Below are 23,002 nucleotides of genomic sequence, written 5' to 3' on the forward strand. Positions count from 1 at the left end.
TTTATTCAACAGGACGCGCTTGTGGCAGAGTTTATGAATGGCACCAGCACTTTAACTATTCCTGCAGCTGTCGCCAATTCATTTAAACAATCATTTTTCAAGAACTTTGCAGCCGTTGTCACTAACTTGCCTCGCTTGCCTCGCTTGCCTCGCTCTTTTTGCTTAAAACCTACTTCGCCAAATGAAGTTCATCGCGCTATAGTAGGTCTGAAGACCACAGGCTGTGGCCTTGATTCAATTCATCCATCTGAATTCAAACTTCTTGCTCGTGAGTTATCATTTGTCCTCTCTGATATTATTAACACTGCATTTCGTACCGGCGTTTCTCCAACGAGTCGCAAACAAGGAAAAGTAACACCAGTATTTAAAGAAGGAGATCAACATATTTTTTCTAATTATCGTCCTATAACGATACTCTGATCTTTAGTAAATTGAGACGCTCCTTGTTAATCGCCTAAATAACTACCTAACCAAATTTAACCTTTTGACACATAAGCAGTTGGGTTAGCGTGCTAACTTATCAATCGAATTAGCACTGATAAAACTAACCGACAGCATAGAGCAGTTTATCAATAATGCGCTATGGGCAGGGGTGGTATTTGTTGATTTAATTAAAGCTTTTGACACCATTAACCACTCCGTTTTGTATGCTAAACTTGAATCATTTGGAATTTGTGGACCTGCTTTAGCCCTTTTGCAAAGCTTCCTTACTAACAGAACTCAGGCTGTTAGATGTGGAAGCGTTTTATGCTCTCCAATAACGACTAATCAGGGCGTTCCACAAGGATCAATTTTGGGTTTTCTGTTATTCATTTACATTAATGACTTACCATCATCACTTAATTATCCTGACTGCATCATCTATGCTGATGATACAACGATATTCACTAGTGATAAAGACATTACCATTCTACCAAGGAAGTTAAACGCCGATGCTACGAATCTTGTTTCTTGGTGTAAAAATAGCTTGCTAAAAGTAAATCCTGTTAAAACAAACTTTATGTTATTTCGCTCGTCCCAAAAAACGCCTACAATAACCCCTGAACTACCACATTGATAACTACGTCATTACCGCATCTAATTTTATTCCTTTTCTAGGTGTTGCATTAGATCCTCAACTTAAGTACAACATTGACGTAAACTCTGCCACTAAGACGACTGATTTTGGCATCGCGTACTCATTCGAACAAGACACCGTTTTCAGCAACATATTCCAAAATAACTTTACTACGCTTTCATTAACAGTCGCCTCGCTTACTGCATTTCATCGTGGGGCAACACATACTCCGCACACTTGACATCCCTCATTCCCCTTTGGAATCGGGCAGTCCGAATGATTACCCATAGTTCATACACCGCATCAGCAGCACCCATTTCTCGCACTCTTGAAATTCTACCCTTAACCGGCACATTTCACTTTAAACTAGGTCTCATGTTGTATAGAAGTAGAAACAGTGACGTTCCAACTGAGTCACTTCCCCCAACGCAACTTTCCAAACTAAATAACGCGCGGGTTTCTGAAAATAATAATCTCTTGCTTCCTAAAGTCAACACTAACTACGGTGAAATAACAGTCTTCTTTTCTGCAATTTCGCTTTGTACTTCACTGCCATCAAATATTAAATCATGCCCTTCACTACACTGTTCCCGGTGGTTTCTAAAACAGTTTTTACTAACAACATACCTTACTTTATTAATATACATGTGTCTGTCTGTCTGTATGCGCGCGCGCGCGTGTGTGTGTGTATGTGTGTGTGTGTGTGTGTGTGTGTGTGTGTGTGTGCGCGTGCGTGTGTGTGTGTGTGTGTGCGTGCGTGCGTGCGTGCGTGCGTGCGTGCGTGCGTGCAGGGTGTTTCAGTGAACACTGAAAAAAAATTTATAGGTTGCCTGTCGCAGATAGCTCAATTCTAGTTTATGAGCTGGTCTATTCAAAGCGGCGGACACTACTTGCACAAAAAGTTGAAATGCAAAATCGTCTAATTAACAAGAATCCACTCATTAACTTCTAGCTAATTATCTTTCTACTCATATTGCAATTTACAAATTCTAGCAGTGGACTTCGCAAGGCGGATCTACTTGGAACGAATTCTTTGGCCGACAACAGTTTCGAGACGTAAATTCTCAAACTTTGCGTAGAAGTGCATTGACGTTCCAGTTGCTTGTGTGCTTCAGTGCATGAAACGACGTTCTGTCAACAAATTAACTGGAACGCCAATGCATTTCTCCGCAAAGTTCGGGAATTTATATCTCGAAAGTGGTACGTGTCATCTTGAAAATTCCTTCCAAGTGGATACGCCTTGCGAACTCCATGACTTTAAATTGTAAATTGCAATATGGGCCATAATGTCATTTGTTAAAAACTTAATTAGTGACTTTTTATTAATTAGTCCATTTTGCGTCTTAATTTATTGTGCAATTATTGACCGCCGCTTCGAGTAGACCAGCTCATAAACTGGAATTGTGATATCTGCCACAGGCAACCTTTAAAGATTTTGGAAAGTGTTCGTTGAAACACCCTGTATATGTTTGTGTATGTGTGTATACATTCATTGCTCTGTAGCCATGTCTTATTCTCGGTTTATGTTCATAGATTATTAGCCGTATATAAATTAATTTTGTTGGATTGCGCAGCGTTGATGTTATATAATCATTATGTCCGTATTCAATTACTGCAATGCTCGTACTTTCATGTGTATTTCAATATAGAATTATTCTTGCTCATTTCTGTGTAATCTTCAACTACCAGAAGTTTAAAACTTCTAATCTGTTGATATGAATTTTCCCGCTGTTCTTACATTCATTGCTAATCGTATATTCTACATTTTTATACATGTTATAACAGGAGGTCCCTCTGGCAATTTTTACTTTGGTAGCTCCTTCTGTACTACATTTCCTTTGTAACTGTAATAATGTCTTAAAATAATAAAATTGATTCATTGACAAAAGAATTGATTGATTCCCAGCTCATCATTGCTAAATGGTGAGGTTAATGATATTGTTTGGGTGTTTCCTTTCTTGTACTGTCACTGGTTGATTCACTAGGCTTCGGTATGCTTATTAAGTAAGCCAGTACACTGAAAACTAACGAATGGTCAAGCTGTTTGCCTATAAAACAAAAAAAAGAGGAGATGGTAACGCTTGGCTTTGTACCCTAGTTGAAGTGCCTGCTACACATTGCCTTCGTAAGCTAAAAACAATGTAGAGGTATAACCAGAGAATGGCTGAGGGGAAAATAAAATAATTGGTAGCATTCCCCCAGATGTAAACAGTGCGTGTGCGTATTTGTTATATGAGAATCTGTGCGGATGCTTGGGCGCGCGCGCGCGCGTGCGTGCGTGCGTGCGTGCGTGCGCGCGTGCGTGCGTGCGTGCGTGCGTGCGTGCGTGCGTGTGTGTGTGTGTGTGTGCGTGCGTGCGTGCGTGCGTGCGTGCGTGCGTGTGTGTGTGTGTGTGTGTGTGTGTGTGTGTGTGTGTGTGTGTGTGTGTGTGTGTGCGCGCGTGCGTGCGTGTGTGTGTGTGTGTGCGCGTGCGTGTGTGTGTGTGTGTGTGTGTGCGCGCGCGCGTGCGTGCGTGTGTGCGTGTGCGTGTGCGTGTGTGTGTGTGTGCGCGCGCGCGCGCGCGTGTGTGTGTGTGTGTGTGTGTGTGTGTGTGTGTGTGTGTGTGTGTGTGTGTGTGTGTGTGTGTGTGTGTGTGTGTGTGTGTGTGTGTGTGTGTGTGTGTGTGTGTGTGTGTGTGTGTGTGTGTGTGTGTGTGTGTGTGTGTGTGTGTGTGTTGAATCCAACTTAATTCAACTAGCCATCACAGGGTGAAAAAACGAAATGCTTCGGTCTTTCAGCATAACTCGGAGTAGGAGCCAGACTCCTGAGGCCACTCCTCTAAAGTAAACCTGCTCAGTACTCACAGTAGTGAGCGCAGTACGCTCTAACCAATGAAATTATTTCTTTTCTGTTATAATTGTAACGTCTAGCAAACACATGATGTGTACAGAAACTACACCGAACTGCTTAACTCCAGAGATCATGTCCTATAACATCAAAGCAAGTGGTCATGCATAGAAAATGGGCGGCAACCATGTTGAGCGTCCGTGCTTAAAGTTATTTGAGGCCGGGGTCAACCATTGTTTGCGAACAACAGACCATTGCGCCATGAGCCAGCTCATCAACAGACAAGAGACACGCTGAACAAATTATTCACAAGAACGAAGTCATGAGAAAGATGATAACCGCCGTAATACCAGCAAAGTGTTCTAATGAAACAGCATGCCTTTTTCGCAACAGCGGACTAACTTTATAAGCTAACGAGTCTAACTCAAAGCAATGATAAGAACACAGTTCATCCTTGTTTTCAAGCTCTGTTGATCAAAGCAAAGGCTTTCAGCAGATATCGCTCTGTTCTGCTGAGCTTGAGCAGCTTGGGCTTTTTCTAAGTGCCCTTAATGATTTGTTATGCCCGAAAGGTCGAGAATCAACTCGGCACGAGTCTCGCAAAGCCGTATGAGAATTCTCTTTAACCGCGAGACTAGACTGCAGTGCGTATGCTCTTTGTGTGTGACGTTATGTGTTGTGGTTGTGCCTTCCTCTTTTCCTTCTTTTCCCCTTCCCTCGTTCCAAACTTCTTCAAGCAGGTGAGCGAAGGGCCCCTTTCGGGAGACAACATCTAGCCTGTTTCTCTTCGTGTGTGCCCAAGTGCGATACTTATATGCGTTCACATAAATAATAATAATACATACATACTCTTCCTTGTTTGATTATGTATTCGTTAACTTTTACTGCGAGAGCACTTACAACTCCTCATCCTCATCCTCGCCATATGGCAAAGAAAAACGAAACTTTACTCACTATCAGCACCTGGAGCGGCAGCGCCCGTGCATGCATTTCGGAGTGCATGCGCAGCATGTATTACTGTAGCCGACGATGATGTGTGCATCGAAGTTGTCCTTCAGAAAGTGGCGGTGTCCGCTGCGAACGCATGGTGCTTGCGCGGTAAATGAGCTTAGAACCGAAGGAATTGGGGAAGTTTGTTTATTTCTTTGTTTTTTATCACTGATTCTTGTACTTTTGTTTTTGCCACCGCCATCATCAAGCGGACAAAGGAGAAGCGCGATGTTCGTCTTGAGTATCCGATTCTCTAGTTTGCGCTGATAGAAAAAGGCCGGCGTCCCTTTTCTTCTAGGATCAGCACGTGGCCGTGACGTCGTGGTCTTTAAGCACTGGCGAAGATGGGGGCCGTGAATAAAAACGACAAGGATAGGACAATAGTGGCCAAGGACGATCGGACAGCTTCACTGGCCTTTTGCAGACGATGCGGTCGAACGAGCAGAAGTTGCAGGGCAATACAACAGACCGACAAGAGCTCTGCTGTTGCTTGTCCGTCTATCTTTGTTCGCGCTTCCGTGATCAGCTAGCGTGGGCTGACGGTATACTCCGCGGTAGCTTGCACAACATTCCTTCGGCGCCTGTGAGCAATCAATGCGTCTTGTCTAAGTAGGTGTGAGAGCTTGTGAAGCGAAGCAGCAGGAAAGAGGCACTGCCGATGGCCGGAAGTCGGGCATGCACACTTAGTGCGACGCACCGTACATGACGCAGATGGAAACTACGTTCCCGAAAAAAATATTGGTTCGCTGCGATAAAGCGCTAAAAAAAACGAATGTCCTGTGGCCCGTCCAGCGCTACTAAAGTTAAGATAATAACTAGCCGAAAGGCTCGGTTACCGCGAATAACGATAATCGGCTTTGTCTGTCCCCACCTACGTATGTGTAACTGCTCTGCTCGATTGCGCTATAGTTAAGGTTTTGTTTCCATGGGTATCTTTTCTACCAAGTGTGCGTGAATTTTGGAAAGATCCGCTCACAACTAGACAAGAAAGACATGTCGTTTCGCTCAAACTACATTATTAGCCGCATGTAACACATTATTTCCCGCAATAAAATTTGCAGGAAATGTTGGCAACAGTGTTGGAAAGAATGTGAGGCTTGATATAATGACCATGGCTTGTTGCATCGGGGTTTCTACGAGACCCACAATTCCAAATGATGTTGGATAGCAAAATAACTGTGAGATAACGACGTCGCACCTCTTTGAGGTCACGGATCCAGGATTTAAACCACGTTCACCACATTGCAAAGTGTTTTCCAGGACCTCATTCAACAGTTGACGTTGGTCCGGAGCAGACCACCGTCGGCTGCACAAAAAAAAAGTGGACACTTAAGCTTCGCCATAAGAGTGGAACTAGACAGCATTCAAAGATCCCTGACTGCTTCTCACGCTTCCTGGCAACTGTAGCGTGTGTAATCGTAAGGGCTACTGCGAAAGGCTGGTCGCGAACGCTGTAAAGACCAGCTAGGTCTAGTGTGCTGTGCACGACGGACAGCAGGAACCAGCGGAGCCCTGGACTGAGGGCAGCCGACCACTGCGATAGAGAACGGACGACGAACCAGTGGGTGAAGACCTCTGGGGAAGACACAAGGAGGAAGACTCCCCTGAAGAATCCGCCCCAGCCGCAGATCACAGTTACTAGAGCTCAATAAAGTTTTTACTAACTATGCACGAAGGCAGGTTTTCTGGTATAAGCGCGGCCTCTTGCGTGGGCCGCGATACGGCGGTGGCGAGCGCCATCTGGAGCTATTGCAAGGAACCGGGCACGCCGCTCCGTGGTCCCCAAGACCCTCGGGGGCCGGCGCGCACAAATGGCGGACGCCTTGGCCGGTATATGGATGGAGAAGTTTTCGCATAACAGAATTATTTAGTAAAGCAATAAACGGGGCTAGTTGGTGGACGTTCATGATTATATTGCCCTTAGTGTTACACTGACGAACATAAGGGACAAGACGCGGACGTACGTAGCGCAACGTACGTATCGTCGGGATTGCGCTACGTACGTCCGCGTCTTGTCCCTTATGTTCGTCAGGGTAACACTAAGCGCAATATAATCAGAAGAGAATTATGTTTTCTCGTATATTCAAATTACAATCCGAGAGCTATCATGTCTGTTGGTTGCCGCACTTTACAATTTTTCCTACGTAGTTTAGCTTGAGAAATACCATTAGTTCAGTAAATTTGTAGCGCCACATGGAGGGCCGGGTATGAGTGGTTCAAAAATTATTTTGCTGAAGCGAGACCCGACGCTGGACGCCGACACAGTCGCCGCATATTTATACGCATACACACATACTCTTTTCTAATCTCTCCCATCTCCTCTCTGCGACGTCACCGGCTTTCCACACCTTACAAACATACACATTTTAGCCCTTTTCTCACTCGTAATGCAAACGAATTAAAAAAGAAACTCGGGGCATTTTCACTCCGTGAAGAAGGACGACTAGCGAATATGTGTATGTGGGCCTCTTAATGGCGGACTGCACCACCGCCTCGGGTAGGCCCGGTATTGCACGGTCTTCGGCATCGGCAAACCTATGGGGCGTGTTCAACGCCTGCTTCACCTCCGCCGCGGGTCGGGCCAGCTTTGCATTATTTTGGGGATTTTTTTATACACGTGGACACAGTAGCGGGGAAAGTAGCCCTTAACAGTTTCGCCGTAAAAACACAATTCACAATTATCTACAGGTACTTAGAGTTCCTAAAACTGTCACCATCACTGCTGCAACGTCCATAAAAGTACCATGATCAACTGTGAAGGATGTGTAAAGTGGCTATTATAGGGACGCGGACTGCGACTAGCATAATGTACAGGCACATGAATAACTGAGAGTCCATAACTGATACAGCTGTAAAACCTATTATACATAGCGAATTCGCCCACTGTTAGAAGGCAGTTTCTCCGCTGTAATGGCTTCTTTCGACTATGCACATGTCTGCACGTATGTTGCTATCTATAAGCTTCACCCCGTCAAAAGTCGTTATTCATGCAATCCTTAATACTTGTTCCGAGCACTAATGATTCTATGTCTCTACTGTGCTGAAATATTGGTATCCTGTCGTATAAATCTGTTCATGGCAAGCTTTCCTGTGCTACTCGCTAAATTCTGTTCGACCCGGTTGACCTCATAGAATTTTTTTTTACTCATCTGCGGACGGAATGAATATAAAAAATGCTCAGCCAGTTTCTCGTGCATAACTATCCGGAACTTGCTACTAATTTGCATAAAGAAATAGGTCACTGTAAAATCATTCAAACTGCAGTGAAGACGAATGCCGTGTGCCGCAGCCAAATCGCCGTCGTTCCACCAGCAGCATAGCTCGCGGTATTTCAGCCTTAATCGGTTTGTGAAAAAGCTGCTGTGTCCAGTTATTTGCGGGCTATATAAAACATAGTTCGAAGTCTGGTCTTTTACCTTCGTTTATTTATTTATTAATACGTTAGAGTTAGGGGTGTCAAAGTGGAAATCATCATCAAGTGTGGGAAGTTGGTCACGTGCTAAGGTTATGGGGTGGGCGAGCTTAGAAAAGCACGTATGTATGTATGTATGTATGTATGTATGTATGTATGTATGTATGTATGTATGTATGTATGTATGTATGTATGTGTACATGGAAAACTTCCGCTTCGGCGCACATGTCCGCCAGTGCGCGTACAGTTATGCAGCATACATACATACATACATACATACATACATACATGCACACATACATACATAGATGCATACATACATACATACATACATACATGCATGCATGCATACATACATACATACATACATACATACATACATACATACATACATACATACATACATACATACATACATACATACATACATACATACATACATACATACATACATACATACATACATACATGCATACATACATACATACATACATACATACATGCCTAAGTGCGCGCGCACTGCCGGACATTTGGCGCGGAAGTTTTCCGTAGCTTCTGCAGGGTCCCGCGTCTCTTCATATCCGTCTTCTGCTCTGCTGTTCCGGTTTCCCTCCGTACGTGGCGCGCGCTCTCGGCAGGGGTCAAGCAAATAAGGAACAACTCGAAGTTCCTGCTCGTCGTTCCTCCTGAGAGTGCGTGTGTGTGTGTAACACAAGGCTACACTAAACTACAGGACTCATCCATCGCGACACATACGGAAGCAAATACGGATATCGCGCAAGGCGTCACCTATCTTCCGATTCCCGCGTCGTCTGCTGCAACGAAGCGACCGAAAAAGCATCGTCGTCCGCCTCAGCTTTGCTGTCGCTCTTCTTGTTCATGAAGATTTTTTCCCTACCTTTCTTTCTCATTCGCGCTCCCGTTGCAGCTCCAAGGAATCTTGCAATAGGTACACGCCGAGCAGCATGTACACCAGCAGCAGCACGAACGAAACGGATGGCTTTGGAAATGCGGCGAAGACTACCGACGAAAAACGACTGGCAGAACGTTTGCTTTCCGGCCGACCTCGATAACCTCGCGAGTTGACTGAAAAGGAGGCGTCGAGTTCGGCTACACCGAACTGGAATGCGATAAAGACGGCGTTCTGTGACCCTTCTATTGAAACTTCCTTTTCTTTTTTATTATTTTTTTGCACGTTCTTTCGTGCATTCGAACGTGTTTCTTCCTTGCCACGAGGAATTCGTACGAGCAATATCTTCCGGCATTCGCGAAGCATTCCGGCATACTGCTCTTTCTTTTCGGAAGGTGTCGCCATGACAACGGTTCTTGCGATTCCTAGTAGATCTTTGCTGCAGCGAAGGTACCGAAGCAGCGGTAAGCGAGCGATGATGCCTTGATATCTGCTTGTTTAGTCGTTGTACCACAGCGAAATCGGAAGTGAATTTTAAAAAGCGCTTCTCTAGAGCTCGCCCGTAATTGGTAATCGAGGACCTCAATGGCCCGAACGGCTTTTCAAAGCTCTAAGAAATATTTCTTCAAAGAAAGCTTCAGTACAGATACAGATACAGCATACAGATCCATCCACCCATGCGTCCCACCTATATGTACAACAATGTACAACGACCGACGCGCCCTGTCCGCTGCGCCACCTATTGGTTCTATCCGCAAAACATTTTAGCGTTTTTCATAGAGTGCGGACGCTGAATGACGTGCTTAGTGACGCCAACATATCTTGCACATGCAGTGTGCAGCATACTTCAATGTGCTCAGTATATATTGCACGCTGTTCATTAACACTTGCTGCGTTACAACACATGGTAGATACAGCGCGTCCAATGACACGAATTATTCTAAGGAGGAAACACGAGGTTCAAAGCCCCGGATACGGTAATTATAAGAACATACGACATAATTGATGCTGTCGCCAGTTCAACAATGACATAAGTTCCGCAAAGATTGAATCAGCTAATTAGGTAACATAAGCAACACACTTGGTCAAACCGATTTCACGATATATTTCGTTTCCTGTTTTTGCTAGCTCTAGGAAAGCTGTAGTACATAGCTTTTGTATTTGAATGCGAAGGTTCCGATGATGCAATTCATCATCAAGAGCAACATGAGCTTGTAGAACTCAATGTTGCTGTCCGTTGCAGAGGACATAAAATACATTTGGGAAATTTTTAGTTGAAGTTCATCAAAGCATACGTATTTTACAGCGACATGAATACATGTGCTCACATCCAAGGTCTCCATAGCTCCTCTTGAATTTTTTTTTTTCATTTCTTGCATGCATCATTTATTCTTAGTCTCTTCTATACTTTTACGGTATTTTCGGCTTCGTTATACAAGCAGGCGTCTGTGCTAGAAAATATGAAGAAGTGAGTGCCGCGTCATGGAGAGTATGGTAACCCTTAGTACATTCGACACTTATCGACCAACGGTTTTCATAATCAAGCACCGCAATAAGCTGGAAGCAGAAGTTGTAATATCTGAAGCGTACACCACGACCCCAGCAGAAGAAAGCTCGCGCTCATTTTCACAGTGACCTTTCTTTGCGAAGCAACGAGACCAGCCCGGCGCTAATGACCGCCCGAGAAAAACGAGTGATGGAATCATCTGCGCAGGCGCCCAAGGGTCATCTAGCGATCCTGCGCGGCCAGTGGAAAGCACGCGCCAGCGCACTCGAAATCCGCCAGATACAACGGCGGTGCGTAATTACTCTTCGTTTTGCTTGACGAATTCGCGCAAGCCCCGCCACCAATTTATTCCGTCACAGCGAAGTAACCCAGCCCCCATATTAACAATCGCTAAACTGTGCCTTCAAAGCACCGCTAATTATCCCGCTCGTTCACGCGCTGCCTCATTGATGCAACGATGTTTTCTTTTTATCGCGCGTATAGTACGAGACTTCCAGATCCAGGAATGCTTTGAGGCTGATCATTCAGCTATGCCATGCGAATATTGGTTGTTGGAACAGAGTATTACAGCTCTCAGTGAATAAGTTTTCATCGCGCCTTAGTCAGTAACTATCTTTTTTATTTGTATTTGACTACTGTTTATTTCACTCGACGATGTACACTTCACGCACGCTCTTTTGGTGTTGTAGTGCTAGCACGAAACGTGCAATTTCATCTTTCTTTCTTTTTTGTCTCTTTTGTAACCACAGCCTACGAAAATGTCATTATCGGAATGGCGGTACTTGTAGATAAATAAAATAAATCAATAGTACATGGATTTTTCTATGGTTCGAGCTTGTGGCTTCATAAGTTTTTGAAGCGTTATTTATCGTTACGTTTTATCTTTGCAACTTTCCAAGCAATTGCATTTTCTTTTTAATAACGCATAAAGGCCTCGAGTGTCTTTTCACATGCACAATCATTGCGAACTCCTGCATTTGTAGGGCGAGATTGCGTTGCAAACGATCAATTTGAGAAGTCAAAATGCCTTTTTTGAACGCAGGAGGATGATGTACAAGGTACTATGCACTGTGCGTTATTCCCACATTAACAGAAAGAAATGGAGCTGGGAAGCTCATGTAATGCGTTGGTTAGATAACCGGTGGACTGTTAGGGTTACGTAATGGATGCCAAGAGAAGGGAAACGCAGTCGAGGACGGCAAAATACTGTAGCGCGGGGATGAAATTAAGAAATTCGCAGGCCAAGCTGGAATCGGTAGGCGCAGCATAGGGGTAATTGGAGATCGGAGGGAGAGGCCTTCATCCTGCAGTGGACTTAAAATAGGTTGTTGTTGTTGTTGTTGTTGTTGTTGTTGATGATGATGATGGTGATGATGATGATGATGCAATATGTGAACTTCACAAGCGTGCCATGAGCTCACTTGCTTATTGAGTCACAAAACGGCGGTATTTCTTACAACTGGCGCGCAGGAGAAAAAAATATTTAATGCGAGATTCGAAATGCAAGGGACGCAAGAAATGACAGTTTATTGGAAACATGGAAAGGAAAGCAAAGCTTGGTTGAGTTTTGTTTTATACGACGAAGTAATTAGAGCTACAGAAAGCTAATGTTCTCTTTAACGTTCCCGTAATTCCAAGCACAACATTATTTTGGTATTTCAGATACCATCAAACTGCACATACGAATTTTGCAATTAGGGAGCCTAAACCAAAAGAGTCATATGAGCAAATCGAAATAGCACCGTATGGACATTAAAAAAGATTATGCCATAATTTTATTTGTGTTCAAACGAAAACTATGGCATTCGCAGTGTAACGGCGAAATTAACACAAATGTGCGTACAACGCGAAGTACACAAAATCGACATAAGTAGACACACACAGCGCTGACTTCCTACAAAGTTTATTTTTAAAAAAGTCGCAGTTTCGGCCAAAAGGCGAAGCATCGATAGCGATAGCAAATTAGTGGACAGCTAGCTATACGCAGTAAGGGTCTTATCGCCTGTATGAACTTGTAAACATAGGCATACTAACCAAGTTTACAAGCACGGTGCCACGCACGCGCAAGCAAACATGAACACATCTCACTCGATGAGCGCGGAAACTCGCGGTCAGAACACTGGAGTGAGGAAGCGTGGCAGCAGCAGCGAGCGAATTCACCTTCGTGCCGCGTCTCGCATCAATGCGAACTAATAAGCCACCAAAACAGCGCGCGGCGTACTACATCCTCGTCGCAGATGTCTTTCAAGTTACAGCGGCCCAGGTGGGCGCGCGCGGCCACCCGGGATGCGCGAAGTAGAATTCTTCGCACTTTGCAATAGGTAGATCCCTGTTTTGCCACGCTTTAGATAAAAACCATGAGCCATCCCACTCTGCCAAAGTGGATGACCAGCGAAACTGTCTAACACCCGACACAGGGGTGATGCAGCGTTTTAAAAAGAAGGTAGGAACTCACGGGGATTTTTATATACATTCGCGTGGACGACGGGACCGCCGCCCCGAGAAGCCAGAGGAAACCAGACACGCGTGACCTTTCGAAGCGACCACCATGGCGGGAGAGCGGGGAAAAAAGGAGAGTAGATAGGCAAGCGCCTGGAACGCAAAGAGAGGGCGGTGCGAACGTAGACATGGCCGACGCGCGTCGTAGTGCAGTATCTGTTCTTGTCAGTTTAATATCAGATACGGGTTCGATTTGGATCCAAGATATTAAACTTGTTCTTGCAAGTTGGCGGAATGCTCGAAGCCTGCTCCACCTCCGCCGCGGGTCGGCCCGGTATTGCACTATCTCCAGTATCGGCCCACGCTCCTTGCACCCGCAGAACACAAAATGCAAGGAACCACAGCCATAAACAGCTTTTGTTGTGAAAGAAAATGACATGTGACCGATGGTGGAGTCGAACCTCCGCCCTCGAGCACAGTAGCCTGGCGCTCTAACCAACGATGGCACGGATACTTCTCTCGCTCCAAAGCCAGTCAGCCAGCTGTTGTTCTCCTACGTGGCTCTCGCGCATACCCACAGTGGGAGACTGGCCTTAAATCGGGTGCCAGCTTTTAAAAATGCTTTAAGCAGCTCTGGGCCTTCCGGATGGCCGAAGACGCCGCCAGAAAGCAAGGACTGGCCGCCGTCTGAGGAAGGGGGCGACTGAGGGTTAGTATCCCAACCCCGCCACCCCTGGACCCAATCAAGGGCATAATAAAGTTTTATCTCTCTCTCTCTTTGAAACGCCGGGCGCGTGAGCCCTGTGCCACGTCCTCGTCTTCGTTCCTTGAGACAGCTTGTTAGACCACAATATCCGGGACCGACCCCCACTTCTCGAAGAGCACTTCCCTCGTAGAAGTTCACGCTGCGTAGAAACCGTGCGACTTGGCACCGACTTCATAATCACCCAGGTTTAATCATGCTTTAACGTTTCTTTGCCGGAGTACAAATGTCATTGTCGTTTTAAAGTGCGACACGTGACATAGCCATAGATACGTAAGAGTGCGCAACAAGTTGTCGCTGATGACGTCACAATTCCTTTTTCTCTTGTTTACGCTCGTCCACTGCTTATGTGGATAAGTATTCTCGCGAACGCTTGTCACGATCCCGCCTTTTGCAATGAAGTAAAGGTTTTTCATGCAGTTCGCGATAATTTTCTTTCTCCTGCTATTTTTATTGTTAGCACTGAGCGAAATTGATTTTTCGCTGAAGCTTGCCGTAGGCTTCCCAATCCATGTATACTGCATAGCATGTAGCGTCGCATAGCTGGTACCTTATATCGTGTTTTAGTTTTTTGTTTTTGAGGTTGTTAGTCTCCTGTTCAAGGCTCTTGGAAGATTTTGAGGAGCGCAATTAATAACGAACCCTGCATGCATAATCATTCAAGCGTTATTCATCAGCTGGAGCCGCCAACCTGTCGTGCATGAATGGCGGTGAGAAATTTCTGAGAGCGTGCAACCTGCTTTTTTTTCATTGGCTTCATCTTCACAATTTCCCTACATTGATTCGCGTTTCTTATGGAACCTCTTTTTTTCTTCTTTTTTTTTTTTTTTACTGTGGGACATTTTATTGCGTGACAGCAAAGTCGGTTGTGGCCTTTTTTCTTCTTCTCACCACTACGATCGTCTGTCCCGTCATGGAATAAAAAGAAGTTTTACCTTTTTGACTTCTCTCATAAGAAAAACCTAGTTGCTCGCAGACGTCTCAGTGCTTTTACATTCTCGTCTTTAGCTCATTAAGGTGATATATTAAAGGCTAAAGGCCACGTCCTGTGGTCCTCCCGCACGAAGCAGCTTATGCTGGGGCAGTTGCATATAAATCTTGTGCCTACGTCACGCTAATGTGCCTTAACCTCGCGTTTCGTGCTTCGAGGCCAAAAGCAAGCGGCGACGTCAGGACCTCCGGAGCCGTTCATAATGAGCGAACTTCCCACTTCACTCGAGGAAGTGCGGGGTTTCGCGAGAGTGCTTTGAGATTTCGCAACGTTTCTTTCCCGCGACGCTAGACAAAAGGAAGGTAAGTGACCCTTTCTGGTTTAGCCTGTTCGTTGCTAAAAGCTTGCAGCGGGGTCACGCATGGGGCGCGGTACGCGAAGGCGATACAATGGACACATTGTATTCCGCCGGTTTGCTGCGGAGGCCATCGCAAAGTGGGGCAATAGAAGAGATTTTCTTCGGGCGATGGTTGAGGCGCGTGCGGCAGACGCGATCATTGCTCGATCGAATTTCGAGAGGCGCTCCACTTTCTTCGTCGGCTCCTTTTCTTTCCTGCAAGAACTTCGGTGCTTATGACATTACTCCAGTTCGTTCCTGTAGTTCCCCTTTTGATGGTTTCCCGCATACGCAGCTCGTGGCGTTAAACAATTTTCCCGACACAATGAGTTGTGCACTGTGTTGGATGAACTGCCGGGAAAACCCTGATGAAAACGGCCGCGGAACAGTAATGGAATAATTATGAGCTTTCAGCGGCCAGTCACAAACCGACTACTGCAGGGCCGATATCTGAAAGATGACGATGGTGATGATAATGATGTTGATTATTATGATGATGATGATGACGATCTTAATGTCATGGCACATGCCCACTCATGGTTACTGATCAGGAGTCGGGCAGATTTTAGATCTGTCTTATGGTATTAAATTTGTAAATGAATAGCTTTTATGAATGAAAAAGACCCCGCATTCTTTATATGTCGTTCTTTTCGTCTGTTATTGTTTAAATCATCTGGATGGCTTCAGCACTTTTCAATATATTCCTCCGCTTCGCTCTGCCAATTACTTCATCGCATTTCAGCTTAACTTCATCGTGCGAATATCTTTGTTCTCAAATAGAAACATCGTATTCGACCAGCCAGCAACAAAAGCACTACAAAAATATCGCACGAGCGGATAAGAAAAAAAGATATCCTTGTTTGACGCATCTCGATAAAGTGGTCATTCCTTGATCGATTTTAAAATAACTTTGGTTTTTTATCACTGTCAGCGTTGCTTTTAAAAACAGAGTTCGTTTTAGTTTAACCCGGTGCGTCTGATGAGTTCATCCCGCTTCGCTCTATCAGCTTCTTGGTTAGCGAGACATTATTGATCCAATAAGCCCATTGTACACGGTCAGTCTATAAGAAAATATTACAAAAAGCTACAGCACAGGGTAATGGAAGGAATCTGACGCTTCAGTGCTCATCGATAACGCGATCATTCCGAGATCGATTTCGGTGAGAGTGAGTTTTCTCCTTCTTTATTGACTCATAATCTGCTTTGAAAGGTTCAATTTATCGCGCTCGGTCAATTCGTACGAGGCATAACGAAAACCATCCTAGATCATTAATGAAACGTACGCTGAAGCTCCCCATTGCACGACAAAAACGTGATCATTACTTCTTCCGTTTCAAAATTGTTTTCTTTTCTTTTCTTATATTTGTCAGATTTGTTATTAATGCGTTTATTTCAGTTCCCCTGCGGCACTTTGCGTGAGTTTGGATGGGTCCATATCGGCTAACCACACCTGCTTCATCATCTTCGCGTTAATAACCTCGTGCGTTCTACTCATGCAGCGCTCAACCGAAAACAACGACAACTATCATAGCAGTAATAAAACTAACACCCAGGGTGGTCAGTGAACGTCAAAAACACCGACGATCAAACACTGAATCAAGTCCTAAATCGATCAAGCTATTCGAAAATACTGCATTTCCGTGTTGGTGTTGTTTTTTCCTTCGTCAGCTAGTACTGTTTTACTTTATGTCAAAGTAAACATCATATACCTTCGATTGCCGTTTTTTCTCTCTTTGCCCATTGTCAGTCACACGTGACTCTCCCCCCCCCCCCCCCCCCTTCGCTTCTTGGCAATAAGATCTTTCTCGATAGTGCCTCGCCGGCTATTCTAAGGGGTGGTCACGTTTAATCTCGCCACGAGATCCAATTTCCGTCGGTCCTGCTTCCGACGCGCAGCTCGTCTCGCTCCGTGGCGATTCCATCAGAGTCATCTCGAAGCTTGGCTACTCTCCTCGGCTCTTACGTTGGTGCGTAGTAAAACTTTCATTGAGCTAACATCAAGGGCACCCAAGAAAATGCGCACCCAAGCGTAAGTTAATTGAAGCGAAGTGTAAGTAGGCTGCGGGAGCTTGCCCCTTCGGCTTCGCGGTATTCTAATCTTCCTTTGATCTGAATAGGTCCACATCCAGTGTCACCTTACGATGCTGCCTTTCGCTGCACTCGTTTCGCACCCTGTCGTATACCTTGTCCGTCGACTCGTCAATTCCTGCGCCTTGTTCAGGCAACTTGGATTGATCCAATGTTTGAAGTTTTTGTTGGATTCTTCTCGTAATGGCAGTGCCGTTGTCCTGTACAGAGGGAACAAAAAACAAAACAAAACAAAAAAAACTGGGGGTTTCGCCCAATTGAATTCTTGAATTAAATTCCTGCTTTCTCCGAATGATTTATGCGTGAGATAAACTTATCGATTTAAGCTTTCTTGACTTTTTTTTTCACCCGTCGATATGTACTGTCGCTGAGGTCCTCATCTTTTCATAACAATTAGCCATGAATATTCGAAGTTGCCTCACTTATAAGTTGACCGGAGGATTTATGTCGCAGAGTAACCTCAGACCAAGTTTCATGCGCAAAAAAAAGAAGAAAAGAAGAAAAAAACATGTTTTATAGCTTGAAGTGCGTTGTGCAGGATGAGATAGGTTAAAGGCCGCGTGCCTACGGCGACATCCTTCTTAATGCTGAAGCCGCGCTCTGCGCTTCTCTCTGAACACGGAGAATATTCGCGCAGAAGCGACCGAGAAAGGTTTCGCAGCTTGGAAAGTTGTAAGACATGGGATGGAGGAATTTGTGGTATGTAGGGCCCGACCTGCCAACGCATCACTTTACTGCACGAAAGCGTCCGTTCTGCATTTTCCCTTTTATCTTCGTGGCGTTTCGCTACGCTTTGTACAAAAGATAATAAAACTTTCCTCGTTAATAATCATCTGCTTTAGAGCTGGGGGAGCACGGCAAAGATAACCTAAAACCATTCCAGTCTGTTTTTATTCCAAATCCGCCATTACCCCTTCAGTGATATAGGTCAAAATGGCTCAGCCTCCGCCCGTATGTTCTGATGGGCTAAACTGGACAGTTTAAAATGCAACAAAACGTGCATCAGTGCTAGTGTGAGTTTGCGTAATAGTGGAAACGAATTTGCCCTACAAACTTTGTCGATCCCGTGTGTGCGCGTGCGTCTGCGTGGGAGCGTGCTCGTGTGTGTCGACCACGCGCGCCCTCACGCAGGCTTTTGATCTTTCCAGGATGGGGATGAGACGGCAGGTTTTGTGCGTGCGTGCGTGCGTGCGTACGTACGTGTATGTGTGTAGCACTTCGTGTTTACCGGCATAGGCGATCCCCCCCGCATCGGTTCCTGCTTGCCCCACTGGTCTAAAGGTGAAACATCGTTCTCGATACCCGAACGCCTATACACGTCGTAACGAAAACATTGTGATCGCGCAGCAGGCCCACCTCATCTGCTTCCCTCTACTCTGACCCTACATAGGTGCTACGTTCAAGCATGCTAGCAGGCAGGGGGCCTTCGCGTCAGCATCGTTTGTTACGGGCGAGAAAAGCGGTGCAATCTTATATCCTTCGCGCTGTCCTGCTTTCTTCTGTGCCACTTTCTTTTTCTTTTTTCTGTATCAATCACGCACGTCGGGTGCGCCAGCACAATCTTTTGTGTACTGAGCGAACCGCGTGTCTCGCTAAATCGGTGCATCATTTTCATAGGTGCTACGTATACTGTGGTGATCGATATGAATTGTAACACGGGCATATATCCGTCGGTTCCTTCAATATTAAACATTACAAGTGCCACTTAATATTGTAAACAGGGTGCTACCAGTCATCGAAATGGCGTTCAGCAGTCTTTTTCTTCTTCTTCTTTTTCTTGTTTGTAGGGGCTGTCCTGCTCCCTACGGGCACTGTATGGCACCATGGCAGCGCCTACAGTGCATTGACCCCTCCGAAGCATGCAGTGCGCGGTCGAATAACTCCGTGTTCTGCGTATTTACTTTTCCGAGAAATGTTATGGTTTTGTGAAAACGGTGCTACTTGCGTAGCAACTGCCCCAGAAACGGTCGAGGCACGTATGGAACCAGTGGACTGCATACATCACACGTTTCTGTAGGGAAAGCTGCTCATCATCGCAAGTGTACAGCTCGGCGGCGAAACAATGAAAGCGTCCACAGATGGAATTGCAGAACGGTTACTATGCGAGTGACATGTATGTAGCTGACAGGCGAGAACACGTGGTGGCAAATCTTGTGCAAATTCTCGAATTTCCAGGCTCTAGTTTTTTTTCTTATTCGTACGGGATTGGATGCGAGCTTTCGCTCCGTTTATACGGTATACATTGAGCGGGACCATCGCAGCGCATATGGAGTTATTCGTTCTCCTCTAATCCATCTCACAAGTCGTTTGCAGCGCTGGCTCTTTAGGATCTTTTGCGTGTGCACATCGTATACCGCCAATTCAGCAGCCGCTGCGGAGACGACGCGACGCGGATGAACACATCTCGAGGGGTAAGCAGTCCCCTATCTTTCACAGTGCCGCAAACGACTTGTGAGATGGAGTACAATTCGAGTACAGGTAAAGTCGCTCAGCTGAAGTAGCTCATGCTGAACTGGAGGCTGCCATATTGACCATGGTAAGGACGACTTTAATCTACGACTCGAAGCACAGCAGCGTACTCAGCAGAAGTACCCGATGTTCCTTTATTTCTTTATATTTAGTTTCTTTACCGAAACCACACATTATTAGCCAGGATGTGTGAGAATGACGAGAAGAAACACCCTGCATCGGAGGCATGCTGGCTTGCTCAATCTTTGGATTGGCTGCGCCCTGGTTTAGCTTCCGTAGTGCTGCACAGTTTTAGTGAAGCCGTATACGTACAAGGCCCCGTGCACACGTTGCTCGCTTTGACTCTATCTTTTTATTTATTGTCATGCAATTACGCGCAGTGCATAAGAAGAGCGCGCTGGATGCGGGCAAGACGGGTTTACACAGGGTGCTACTTTTTTCCTTATTGGCAAAGGGAATCAACCCGTACGCATTACCTCCACTCAAGGTCATTAATTATCTGCATAGTTGCGGTATCTGTGAGATTTCATCGGGCACCCAGCTGGTGCGACCGCTAGCAGAGCACAGTGGAGCTACTCACTAAGCGGCAGCCACATGTACGTGGAATGCATCTTACAGTCCATTTTCGACGTGACATCGTCGCTCGTGCAAGTTGTGGGTTCGACTCCCTCACACCGACAGAAAGTTTTCTTTGTTATAACCTCTCTTTCTTTCTCATTATTTCGAAACTTAAGTTAAAGAAACGGTTCTATTTCCAGGCTTTTCTTAACCTAACGGTCTGTTGAATTCATATATTTGTTAAAAGGTCGAGCACATTGGTAGCACTGATTCTTTTCGTTAATTGTGTAGAGCGTCCGTTCACTACGCCTAGCAATAGCCAATAGACGAAAAGCGTAACCGTGTGTTAGAGGTTCCTACAAAAGCTATTAGAGGGAACTCCGGTGATTGTGTTTACGAAAGCTGCAAGCCTTCTGCCAGCATGGGTACATGTATCTGTCTAGGCTTCGTCCTTCTGGCTTCAAACGGCCTACTTAATTACTTTTGAGACTGATCATTTTCAACAAGGTATTGCATTATAGACGCAACAATTCGAAGTGTTCACATGTTTGCGCGCTTATCGCATTGCTCTGTTTAGAAAACTATAATTGCTTGTTAATTTAGGAAAAGAAAGAGTAATGAAAAAAAAGTATTGTGCGAGAACCGTCGACGATGATTGTCCATGTAACGAAATATCAGAACGTTTCTGGAACTTGGTCAGTCAGTCTTTATTTTTCTATTTGTAAAAAGAAAAATAAACTGCTGCACTGAGCAGCTTGTCGGGGCGGCTGTCCGCTGGTTTGACAACAACGACAGGAGAATAACGTTTGGTACAAATCCTATTCAGTGATTATTTAAACAATTAATATGCATGGACATCACACCATCTTGAGAAAAAAGGGGGGAAAACACTTGTGATGAAAAGAAAACACTAAATAATTCACACGAAACTGGAAACACAAATCTTGGCATTGCAAAAAAAAAGAAAGACAATAGCATTCAAAATGCACTAATTTAATCGATGCAATCAGTACAAAAGTTGCGGAGACCGAGACGAGTCTACTGGTTTTCGAGAAATCGGTCGCGCAGTTTTTCTTTTTACAAAAATAGGAGCAAAATTATTACCGTTTCGTCGACAAGGTTCATTGAGCAACGTAGGAAGTGTAAAGCGTGCAATTGGTTTTCCAAAATCTGAGCGGCAGCGATCAAAATTCTATCATTCAGGGTGACGCCTGCCGTGCTGTCGTGTTCCTTGCTTACGCCAATTCTCGACGTCCTGCTGCCCTAACACAGCGGTTACGATGCCGTCAATGCGAAAAATATGTACGGGTAACCTGTCTTTTGAGGACGCGGGTTGCACGCGCAAAAGTACGGCTCGCTCACTGTGAGGCACCCCCACGCCCAGCGCTCCTTTCTATCTCCCTCTCGTTCTCCTTCTCTCCCTTTCACCCTCTCTTTCTCTTGCGTGGAATCGCATCCCCGCATCCCCTCACGCAGCATTAACCTGCGATACGCAACGCCGGTGATCCCTCAAAAAGCGGTCACGGCAAGGCCACCAATATCCGGCTCAGAGCCGGATATTGAAGCACAGTTTCGCTGGCAGCTGTATACTATAGCCATGCCGCTGGATCCCAGCCTGATGCAGCGACGTGCGCACTCGAGTACGAATGGGTCCTGATGATTGTTTCTCTCCTGCGGCAGCAACACCACCGTCTAAACACATGGTGTGCGTTCTGGTTGCTGAATGTGCTACGACAAGGCTGTCCCGGCCTTTCCCATGAGCTTTCCTCGGGGAGCCCTGTGGGGAACATTCGATGTCCAAAAGCAACGAAAGTTGGGCAAGGTGCTGCGTATTCGGGGCTGGAGTGGTAAAGGTAGTGGAACAAAAAAGAAGACAAAACAAAAGAAGACGCACAGAAAGGTGGGAAGAGAATGGGAAGCGACAATCTCTGCTCTAAAAAGCGAACTTTATTGAAGGAACGTGGGATAAACATACAAAAAGGAAGTGTCATATCGGTGAAAGCAATGCACAAGCATTTGATGTCGATTCCATGCGCATATTTCTGTATGTCCATCCATCTGTCTGTATGTGTTGTCTTCTCTTTGTTGTCTTCTCTTGCATTTGTTGCCTTATGTTGTTTTTCCTTGTTTTTCTCCCTTCCTTCCTTCCTTCCTTTTTGGCATTACTCGGAAACTTTCCTTTCAGTCTCAAGACGGAAAAGTTTTGTTACATTATCTTAACAGTGCACAGCGCTCACCTACTGTAAGAAATCAAGTACATGCATATCCTTCTCCCTCCTCGCAAAGCTGTGCGTCTGCTCCATTTTGCATATTAAATTATTACGAACCTCCGCTTTAATCGCCGCTCCTTCTTACAAGACATTCGGGGCCTTATAGGGTTCGCGAGTCAGAAGGAACAAATCGCGAGCTGTCTTTCTTTTGTTTGTTTGTTTGTTTGTTTGTCTCTGTTCTGCTCGAACTTTACTGACGGCAAATAAATAGATGAGATGTGTCTCAGAGTGCAGTGATAGATCATTGCCATGGCTGGTAGCCAAAGAAAGGTCCGTTGAGAACTCCTTCGTGAGGCAGCTGTACAAAATGATGGATTAAATGATTATCTGCAGTCCTGCCGGGGCCATCTTTGTGCATTTTCGTCAATGTAGACTAGACCATAGA

General features: G+C 45.3%; 1 protein-coding gene and 1 pseudogene across 1 annotated transcript in view; one reads left to right on the forward strand and one right to left on the reverse strand.

Annotated features, from left to right (window-relative positions):
- The window catches only part of LOC126517884 (QRFP-like peptide receptor), a 101,039-nt gene that overhangs the window by 55,644 nt on the left and 22,393 nt on the right, over window positions 1-23,002 (reverse strand). The gene's annotated exons all lie outside the window — the stretch shown is intronic.
- LOC126518422 (U2 spliceosomal RNA) lies at window positions 13,330-13,509 on the forward strand (annotated as a pseudogene).

This window comes from Dermacentor andersoni, chromosome 11 (genome assembly GCF_023375885.2).
Source record: "Dermacentor andersoni chromosome 11, qqDerAnde1_hic_scaffold, whole genome shotgun sequence".
Classification (NCBI taxonomy): Eukaryota; Metazoa; Arthropoda; class Arachnida; order Ixodida; family Ixodidae; genus Dermacentor; species Dermacentor andersoni.